This window comes from Schistocerca piceifrons, chromosome 4 (genome assembly GCF_021461385.2).
Source record: "Schistocerca piceifrons isolate TAMUIC-IGC-003096 chromosome 4, iqSchPice1.1, whole genome shotgun sequence".
Lineage (NCBI taxonomy): Eukaryota > Metazoa > Arthropoda > Insecta > Orthoptera > Acrididae > Schistocerca > Schistocerca piceifrons.
Genome location: NC_060141.1, coordinates 368,040,044 through 368,049,992, shown reverse-complemented (window position 1 = coordinate 368,049,992; position 9,949 = coordinate 368,040,044).

The window sequence follows — 9,949 nt, the reverse complement described above, 5'->3', positions numbered from 1 at the left end:
CTGTGATATTGTATTTCTCCAGAATCCAACCTGACCTTCTCCAAGGCCAGCTTCTATCAATTTTTCCATTTTTCTGTAAAAAATTCATTTTTGTATTTTGAAACCATGACTTATTAAACATATAGTTCAATAATATTCATACCTGTCAGCACCTACTTTCTTTGGAACTGGAATTCTTATATTCTTCTTGAAGTCTGAGGGTATTTCACCAGTCTCATATGTATTGCACACCAGATGGAAGAGTTTTGTCATGGCTGGTTCTCCCAAGGCTACCAGTAGATCTGACAGAATGTTGTCTACTCCTGGAGCCTAGTTTTGACTCTGGTCTTTTAGTGCTCTGTCAAATTCTTCGCAGAGTATCATGTCTTCCATTTCATCTTCATCTACATCTTTTGTTTCTATAATATCAACTGCAAGTTCATCTCCCTTGTATAGACTCTCGCTAAGGACTGGTTTTCCATCTGAACTCTTCATGTTCATCCAGTTGCTTCTCTTTTTTCCAAAGGCCTCTTTAATTTTCCTGTAAGTGATATCTATCTTTCCCCTTTGGACATATGGTTCTAAATCCTTACATTTGACCTTTAGCCATTCCTGCTTAGTCATTTTGCACTTCCTGCCACTCTCATTTATTAGACATTTGTATTCAGGTTTGCCTGCTTCATTACTGCATTTTTCATCAATTAAATTCAATACCTTCTGTGTTATCCCAGAACTTCTACTTGGCCTTGTTTTTTTACCTATATGCTCCTCTGCTGCCTTCACTATTTCATCTCTCAAAGCTACCCATTTGTTGTCTACTGTATTCCTTTCCCCTGTTCTTGTAAATTGTGGCCTAATGTTCACTCAAACTCTCAACAATCTCTGGTTCTTTCAACTTACCTAGGTCCCATCTCCTTAATCTCCTATCTCTTAGCAATTTCTTCAGTTTTAACCTACAGGTCATAACCAATAAATTATGGCCAGAGTCCACATCTGCCCCTGGAAATTTCTTACAGTTTAAAATCTGTGCCATAAATGTTAGCAAACAGGTTATTGTGAATTCGGTTCATGGTTAAATCCAATATTACTTATTGTATGCCTGAAATACTGCTTCTAAAAAGGATGAACATTACAGACAATATTTTTTTTACAGTTATCTCAAAAATGTTAGCTGCTGAGGTGATATAAATTATTTCTGCTGACACTTCACTTGCAATATGGTTACTGAAAATATGCAACATGATGAAAGTAGTTTATGCACACATTTTAGTGTTCATACTGACATTAGTGAATATTTATTTTAGATATATGAGAAGGATGTCATGGAGGTGGCATGGTTCCATTGAAGACAAATTTTGGCAGATTGTGTAATGAACTGCTGGGATGAGGTTACAGAAGAGCATGCAGATGACGTAACCACTATTTCTACAGTTTCAAACATTACTGTAGTAATTGTTGATAGTCTGGGTAAGACACTATGAAGTGGATTGTAACAATACCAGAGAAGGAAAGTTGCTACTCACCATATAGCGGAGGTGCAGAGTCGCGGTAGGCACAACAAAAAGATTCACACAATTAAAGCTTTTGGCCATTAAGGCCTTTATCAGCAGTACACACACACACACACACACACACACACACACACACACACACACACACACGCATGCACACTTACGCAAACGCAACTTGCACACACATGTCTGCACTCTCAGAGAGCTAAAACCACACTGCGAGCAGCAGCACCAGTGCACGATTGGAATAGCGACTGGGTGGGGGTAAGGAGGAGGCTGAGGCGGGGAGGGGGAGGGATTAGTATGGTGGGAGTGGTGACAGTGAAGTGTTGCAGTTTAGATGAAGGGCAGGAGAGAATGTGTGGCAGGGGGAGGGGCTAAGTAATGGATAGGAGAGAAATAAAAAGAAATTAAAAGACTGGGTGTGGTGGTGAAATGACAGCTATGTAGTGCTGGAATGGAAACAGGGAGGGGGCTGGATGGAAGAGAACAGTGACTAACGAAGGTTGAGGTCAGGAGGGTTACGGGAACGTAGAATGTATTGCAGGGAAAGTTCCCACCTGCCCAATTCAGAAAAGGTGGTGTTGGTGGGAAGAATCCATATGGCACAGGCTGTGAAGAAATCATTGAGATGACGGCTATCAAGTCTGGCAGCGTGTTCAGCAACAGGGTGGTCCACTTGTTTTTTGGCCACAGTTTGTCGGTGGCCATTCATGCAGACAGACAGCTTGTTCGTTGTCATGCCTACATAGAATGCAGCACAGTGGTTGCAGCTTAGCTTGTAAATCACATGACTGGTTTCACAGGTAGCTCAGCCTTTGATGGGATAGGTGATGTTAGTGACCAGACTGGAGTAAGTAGTGGTAGGAGGATGTATGGGACAGGTCTTACATCTAGGTCTTTTAGAGGGGTATGAGCCATGAGGTAAGGGATTGGGAGCAGGGGTTGTGTAAGGAAGGACAAGTATATTGTGCAGGTTTGGTGGATGGCGGAATACCACGGTAGGAGGGGTGGGAAGGATAGTGGGCAGGAAATTTCTCATTTCAGGGCACAACGAGAGGTAATCGAAACCCTGGTGGAGAATTTAATTCAGTTGCTCCAGTCCCGGATGGTACTGAGTTACAAGGGGAATACTCCTCTGTGGCCGGACTGTAGGACTTTGGGAGGTGGTGGGAAACTGGAAAGATAAGGCACGGGAGATTTGTTTTTGTACAAGGATGGGAGGATAATTACGGTCAGTGAAGGCTTCAGTTAGACCCTAGGTATATTTTGAGGGGGAACAGATGTGACGACCATGGGTGGCTACGCTGTGCGGAAGGGACTTCTTGGTATGGAATGGGTGGCACCTGTCGAAGCAGAGGGTTTGCTGGTGGTTAGTAGGTTTGATATGGACGGAGGTACTGATGTAGCCATCTCTGAGGTGAAGGTCAACTTCTAGGAAGGTGGCCTGTTGTGTTGAGTAGGACCAGGTGAACAGATGGGGGAGAAGTTGCTAAGGTTCTGGAGGAATGTGAATAAAGTGTCCTCACCTTCAATCCAGATAGCAAAGATGTCATCAGTGAATCTGAACCAGATGAGGGGTTTAGGATTCTGGATTGCCCATGAATAGGTTAGCATGGAATGATGCCATGTGGGTGCCCATAGCCATACCATGGATTTGTTTGTAGGTAATGCCTTCAAAGGAGAAGCAATTGTGGGTGACGGTATAGTTAGTCATGGAGACTAGGAAGGAGGTTGTTGGTTTGGAATCCATAGGGCGTCTGGAAAGGTAGTGTTCAATAGCAGTAAGGCCATGGGCATTAGGAATGTTAGTGTACAGGGAGGAGGTGACATCAATAGTGATGAGCAGGGCACCGTGTGGTAAAGGGACAGGAATGGTGGAGAGTCGGTCAAGGAAATGGTTGGTATCTTTTATATAGGATGAGGTTCTGAGTAATAGGTTGAAGGTGTCGGTCTTCGAGAGCAGAAATTCTCTCAGTGGGGCACAGTAACCGGCCACAATGGGGTGTCGTGGATGGTTGGGTTTATGGACTTTAGGAAGCATGTGGAAGGTGGGAGTGCAGGGAGTGGTAGGGGTAAGTAGAGAGATGGACTTTGGGGAGAGGTTCTGGGATGGGCCTAAGGATTTGAGTAGTGACTGGAGATCCTGCTGGATTACTGGAATGGGATCACTGTGGAATGATTTGTAGGTGGAAGTATCTGACAGCTGACAGAGTCCTTCTGCCACGTAATCCTTGCGGTTCAAAACAACGGTGGTGGAGCCTTTGTCAGCAGGTAAGATTATAAGGTCGGGATCAGTTTTTAGATGATGGACTGCGGTTCTTTCTGCGGATGTAAGGTTAGTTTGCATGTTGAGGGATTTGGGGAATGATGTTGAGGCAAGGTTCGAGGTTAAGAAATTCTGGAAAGTTAACAGGGGGTGGTTTGGGGGTAGTGGGGGCTGGATCACGGTTGGATGGAGGAGTGAACTGAGTTAGGCAAGGTTCAATATTGGTCTTTGGTTGAGTGTCATTGGTTGGGTTGGTGGCGAAAAGGTGTTTCCACTGTACGAATGGGGAGTAGGAGAGAAGGTCTTTAACTAGTCCTGCATGGTTGAATTTGGGAGTGGCGCAAAAGATGAGGCCTTTGGAAAGGACAGAGGCTTCTGGAGGAAAGGTTCATGACTGTGTTGCGGGTCTGTTTAGGTTCTGGGTTCTGTGTAATGGTGGAGCTGGCGTTCTAGAGTGTGGGATAAGTGTAGTAGGTCTGAGAGACAGGGTTTGTCAGCTATGAGGGGGCATGGGGGAGATTTGGATGTTGATGTAGAAGTGGTGGACAGTGGTACTCTGAGGCGGGAGTAGGAAGTGAGTAGGATGGAGAGCTTTTTGGGGTGGTGTTGTGCATGTTGTTCAAGTTCCTGCAGGGCAAGAGTTTCAATGTGTGTTATGGGTTCCAGGAATTTGGGATTACATAGCAGGAAAATTTTGCGGATGGAGAGAAGGTACTGCAAAGAGATTTGGACTTGGTTGAGGTGTGAAGTGGGTCAGTGGGCGAGACATCTATGACAGTTGCAGCGGTAGGGCAAACTGTGTGCCTGTGGTAGGCGCAGCATTTCATGAAAGTAATGAAAGTGACTGTGACACTGATATGACTGCAAATGTGGATTTAGATGCACAGTATAAAGTTGGTTGTAAGCCTCAACCCTCTGGGAAATGTCTTCCTCCTTAGATCAAACGTTTACTGATAGAACCTGACACTGAAAATTTCCTGCTGATGTTTTTCAAACTTACTTTTGCACTGCTGATTCACTGGTATGAGCATTTACCACTCCGTAACTCATGATGAACTTGAGATACAAACTAAATTGAACAGTTATTAATAAAACTGTTTCCATAGAGAACATACATACATGTACTTCATTGTTGTGCTAGATAAAACCTTTTGTCACTTAATGCGTCAAATGTTTGTGCAACTTTACTGATTTCAGAGAAAAGTTATCATCTAATTAACTACTGGAAAAGTTCAAACCATGTTTAATATGCACACTTAGTGTTGACCAGAAGTCACATCCCCAAGTCCAAATATTCAGGTAAACTATAGGGAGTGTGTCAGTGGAAATAAAGTATTATTTTTACTTTGTTCTTAAATATCTGGGGGTTTTCAATTACCTGCCTGATATCTGCAAACTGTAAAAGACTTGTTCACCACAGTAAAAAATTCAGCCAATCTATACGGATATTACTTTGCTCCTAGTTTTGTGGCTGTAAATTACACTGTTTATCCTAAATTTACTCTTTTAGTAATTTTACACAGAACAGAACAACATTTAAGGTCGGGCAATGAAACTCGAGTGCCGTGATGAGTATGTAAAATTAATAGTTACCATTACAAGTGAAGATTAGATGAGAGATGGTAGACTTTTTGACAATATTAAATTCTGAGGTACACAGAGGCCATTAAGAAAAATTGCAACCTTCAAGAGAACTTAACATCTTTAAACTACATACTCTGTTATTTGGTACTCCTGTCACTTGGTACATCACACAAATTTAATTTTTATGATTAAGGAAATTTGAGGATGGGAACAACACAGAAAATGGGGGCACTTGAAAAAGTGTGTGTGTGTCTTTTCATTGAGACTTGTTCAATTTTCTTGTTTTTATTTACTCCTGATTTTTTTCTGTCCTCAGTTTCTTCTGAAATTTTCAATTGTTACAAGTCTTCCTGTGTTTCTTTCATCTAACTGGTCTTTAATTTTCTTGCATTAACAATATTAAAATTTTCTTGGGGAGTCTGTTTCCATCATCCTACACGTCTGTAAAACAGTAGGTGTCTTTTACTAAATTTATCCGAGATGCTCTCTGTGTGTTCATAAGAGTTCCTTTGTAGGTCATCTGACCCAAGTTCTCGATCTGAGAACACCACAATAGATTTTTCCAAGAATCTGTGTCAGGAATTTCTGACAGTGTTACCTCTAATCATACAATGAAGGCTTTCACGACCGGATGGTAGTGTTGTTGATAATTCTTCGGGATTATATGGCCGTGGTCCATGGAATTATTCTATTCCTAACATTTTGTCCAATACTACGTTGGACATCTTCAGAGGTATGGCTGGTCCTGCTGAGTCCTGCCGACTGACGAGTCGAGTGTCGGTGAGCGGCCTAAATACAGAGGAAAGTGGGCGTCGTCTAGCTTGCACATAGTAGCAGAGAGAAAACTAGTCAAAGATAAAATGTAACTATCGATAATAGTCCATCATAGATAAAAATCACTTATCGATTCTGTGATGCCACTGTCCATATCTTGCTTGATTTCAAGGCCTCTTCTTTTCTATTAAGATTATCTTCATGTTTATAAATTTCAATAGCCTCCCTATACAGTCATGGATAATAGTTCGTGGTAGCACTTAAAACTGTAGTTTCAGAAAACTCAACTAATGGTCACCCGACTAAGTGCATGTTCCGCAACAGCCGATTTATCTATTTTTCTATGTCTTCTTGAATTCATACAAAAATTTCCCAGTATGAATGTTCCCAATGATTCAACAATATACAGATTAATGAAGAAATTTCAAGAGACTGGGTCAGTGTAATACAAATGAAGGCCTAAAGAACCTAGTATTTTAACTGAAACTAAATTAGATGAGATAGGCGAGGCGCACACACAAACACACACAGAGACATCACTTTGAGCACCTATTGTAAATAAAGGTAAGTTTTAGTTAATCAGATGGCAACAACATTGTTTATACTTAACTCAGGGGAAGTGCGCGCAACCAGCTAGTGTGAAATTCGGGCACAGTGGTGGATGATGGATGTGGTGGTGGCGGCTGGTGGCCTTGTCACACAAATGGTCGACCTTTCTCTGGTATCTTTCCCGAGATGCCCTGTGTAATTAGAAATGGCTTTCTCAAACTGCCATTTCTCCAGCTTTCATTATATATATGCTTTTACTGTCTCATATTACCTCGAATAATTATGTAAGCCAGGCACTTATAAATAGCTAGTGATGGGAGAGGACAAAGTGCCTTCAGTATCAGGACAAGTCAGAAATAGTGTAGAAAAGTGTAGAAAAGTACAGAAAAGGAATGGGTATATGAGAATAGTTATTAGTTGAGAGAGACACTGGGCTGTGGGTCAGGGGGCTATATTTTTAGGACTGCCAGATAGATTCGCAGGACAGTATCTAACTGCACAATTTAGTGGAAGGAAGGAGGATAAAGTGAATGTAAGAGAAATCAGAGGGACAGGTGTTAAAGCTACAACAGAATTATTCATGTATGTTGCTTTCACCAGCTGGTTGGTTCAATCTGTGTTAGCCTCTGAAGTGGGTAGAAAACCAATGTGGTTGTCATACTTAGAGATCCCTGCACAATAATTATGGCATACCAGTATTTGATAGTGCTACTTTTACACGTGGCCTCACATTTGATTGGTTACATGGGCAATGTAATGCCACTTTAGAAGATGGTAGAATATTAGAAGAGACATTCCTTATCTCCTAATGTGAGGATTTGCCAGTTACTTCCTTTGGGTGTGACCCCATTGGAATTGGGGAAAGCTCACTGGCTCTGCCACCAGCAGAGTCGGAGGGTAGTGATGAAATAAAATACACATCATTAAAAAATAACTGGACTGGTCCTCCACGTTGGGGTTTGGGCACCAGGCTAACAACCCATCCCATAAAAAAGAACTTGTTATGAAACGTCAAGGAATGGCCTCAGAGGAAAACAGAAACAAGGAGATAGAAAACGGCTTACGAACAAGGACTTTCAATTTGGAATGTGGAACGTCAGGACTTCGGCAACATCTGGAACTCTCAATATTCTGCCAGAAGAGCTCGACAGATGTGAAATGGATCTTATAGCATTGCACAAAATTAGATATCCACAGGTAGGTGCATTCTGTACTACAGTGGATTGGAAGATGGAAAGTTCCAGAAGGGAGTAAGTTTTATGGTCAGCAAAAGTTTAGCAACGGCAGTAACTATTTCCAACTGATTGATGATACAATAGCTGTCATAAGGCTAAAGGGTAGATTCACAACTATAACAATAGTTACACTACATGCTCTGACCAAGGAAGCAGAGGATGAAAAAGAGACGGTTTTTATGAAATTCTCGAAGAGGTAATTAGAAAGACACCAGGATATGATATGAAGCTCTTTGCGGGAGATGCCAATGCTAAAGTTGAAGGGGGATCATCTGGAAAGGAATATCTGTGACTGGAAGACTATGTGTCGGAAGTAATGATAATGGAGTGAGGCCACTAAGCCGTGCAAGTGCAGCCAACCTAAGGGTTACGAACACACACTTTCCTCGGAAGGACATTCACAAGGTAACATGGGTATCACCAGATGGAAGAACAAAAAAAAACCAAACAGACCATGTCCTGGTAGATCAAAGACATAAAAGCAGTATAATGAATGTGAAAATCATAAGGGGGAGCCGAAGCAGGCAAAGACCATTATCTAGCCATAGCAGAGGTATACCAAAGAACAGCGATAGAAAAGCCAAGGGGGAGGAAGAGCATAAAAAGCCATAACATTGACATAGACAGATTGAAGGATAACCACAATGCACAGGAGTTTGACATTAAATGGCAAAACAAATTTGATGTTCTAACATTGGAAGATGACCTTGACAATGAAGACCACTGAGAAATGATAAAAGCAAATGTGGAAGAAGTGGCACTAGAAGTATGCAGAAAAAGAAGGAAGAAAAATCCATGGTTTTCATAAGAATGTGAGCAAACAGTGAAAGAAATAACAGCAGCAAAGAAAAAAATGCTTACAAGAGGATTCCGACAAAAGTAAAGAAGCGTATGAAAATGTTAATAGAGAAACTAAAAATCTTACCAGGAGGAAGAAGACATAACATGTGGATAATTTGATCAAAAGAGCATAGGAGGATAGAAGTGCAGGCAATACAAGAGATTTTTACGGATCAGTCAGATTTTTCAGAAAAAGATATACAGGATGGTCCACTGATCGTGACCAGGCCAAATATCTCACGAAATAAGTGTCAAACGAAAAAACTACAAAGAATGAAAGTTGTGTAGCTTGAAGAGGAAAACCAGATGGCACTATGGTTGGCCCGCTAGATGACCCTGCCATAGGTCAAACGGATATCAACTGCATTTTTTAAAATAGGAACCCCCATTTTTTATTACATATTCGTGTAGTACATAAAGAAATATGAATGTTTTAGTTGGACCACTTTTTCGCTTTGTGATAGATGGCGCTGTAATAGTCACAAACATATAGCTCACAATTTTAGATGAACAGTTGCTAAGATGTAGGATTTTTAAATTACAATACAGAACATAGGTATGTTTGAACATTTTATTTTGGTTGTTCCAATGTGACACATGTACCTTTGTGAACTTTTTTCTGAGAATGCATGCTGTTGCAGCGTGATTACCTGTAAATATCACATTAATGCAATAAATGCTCAAAATGATGTCCGTCAATCTCAATGCATTTGGCAATACGTGTAACGACATTCCTCTCAACAGCGAGTAGTTCGCACATGCATTGACAACGCGCTGACACATGTTTTCAGGTGTTGTCGGTGGATCATGATAGCAAATGTCATTCAACTTTCCCCACAGAAAAAAATCTGGGGACGTCAGATCCGGTGAACGTGTGGTGCTTCGATGACCAATCCACCTGTCATGAAATATGCTATTCAATACCGCTTCAACTGCATGCGAGCTATGTGCCGGACATCCATCATGTTGGAAGTACATTGCCATTCTGTCATGCAATGAAACCTCTTGTAGTAACATTGGTAGAACATTACATAGGAAATCAGCATACATTGTACCATTTAGATTGCCATTGATAAAATGGGGGCCAATTATCCTTCCTCCCATAATGCAGCACCATACATTAACCTGCCAAGTTCGCTGATGTTCCACTTGTCGCAGCCATCATGGATTTTCCGTTGCCCATTAGTGCATTTATGCTGGTTTACGTT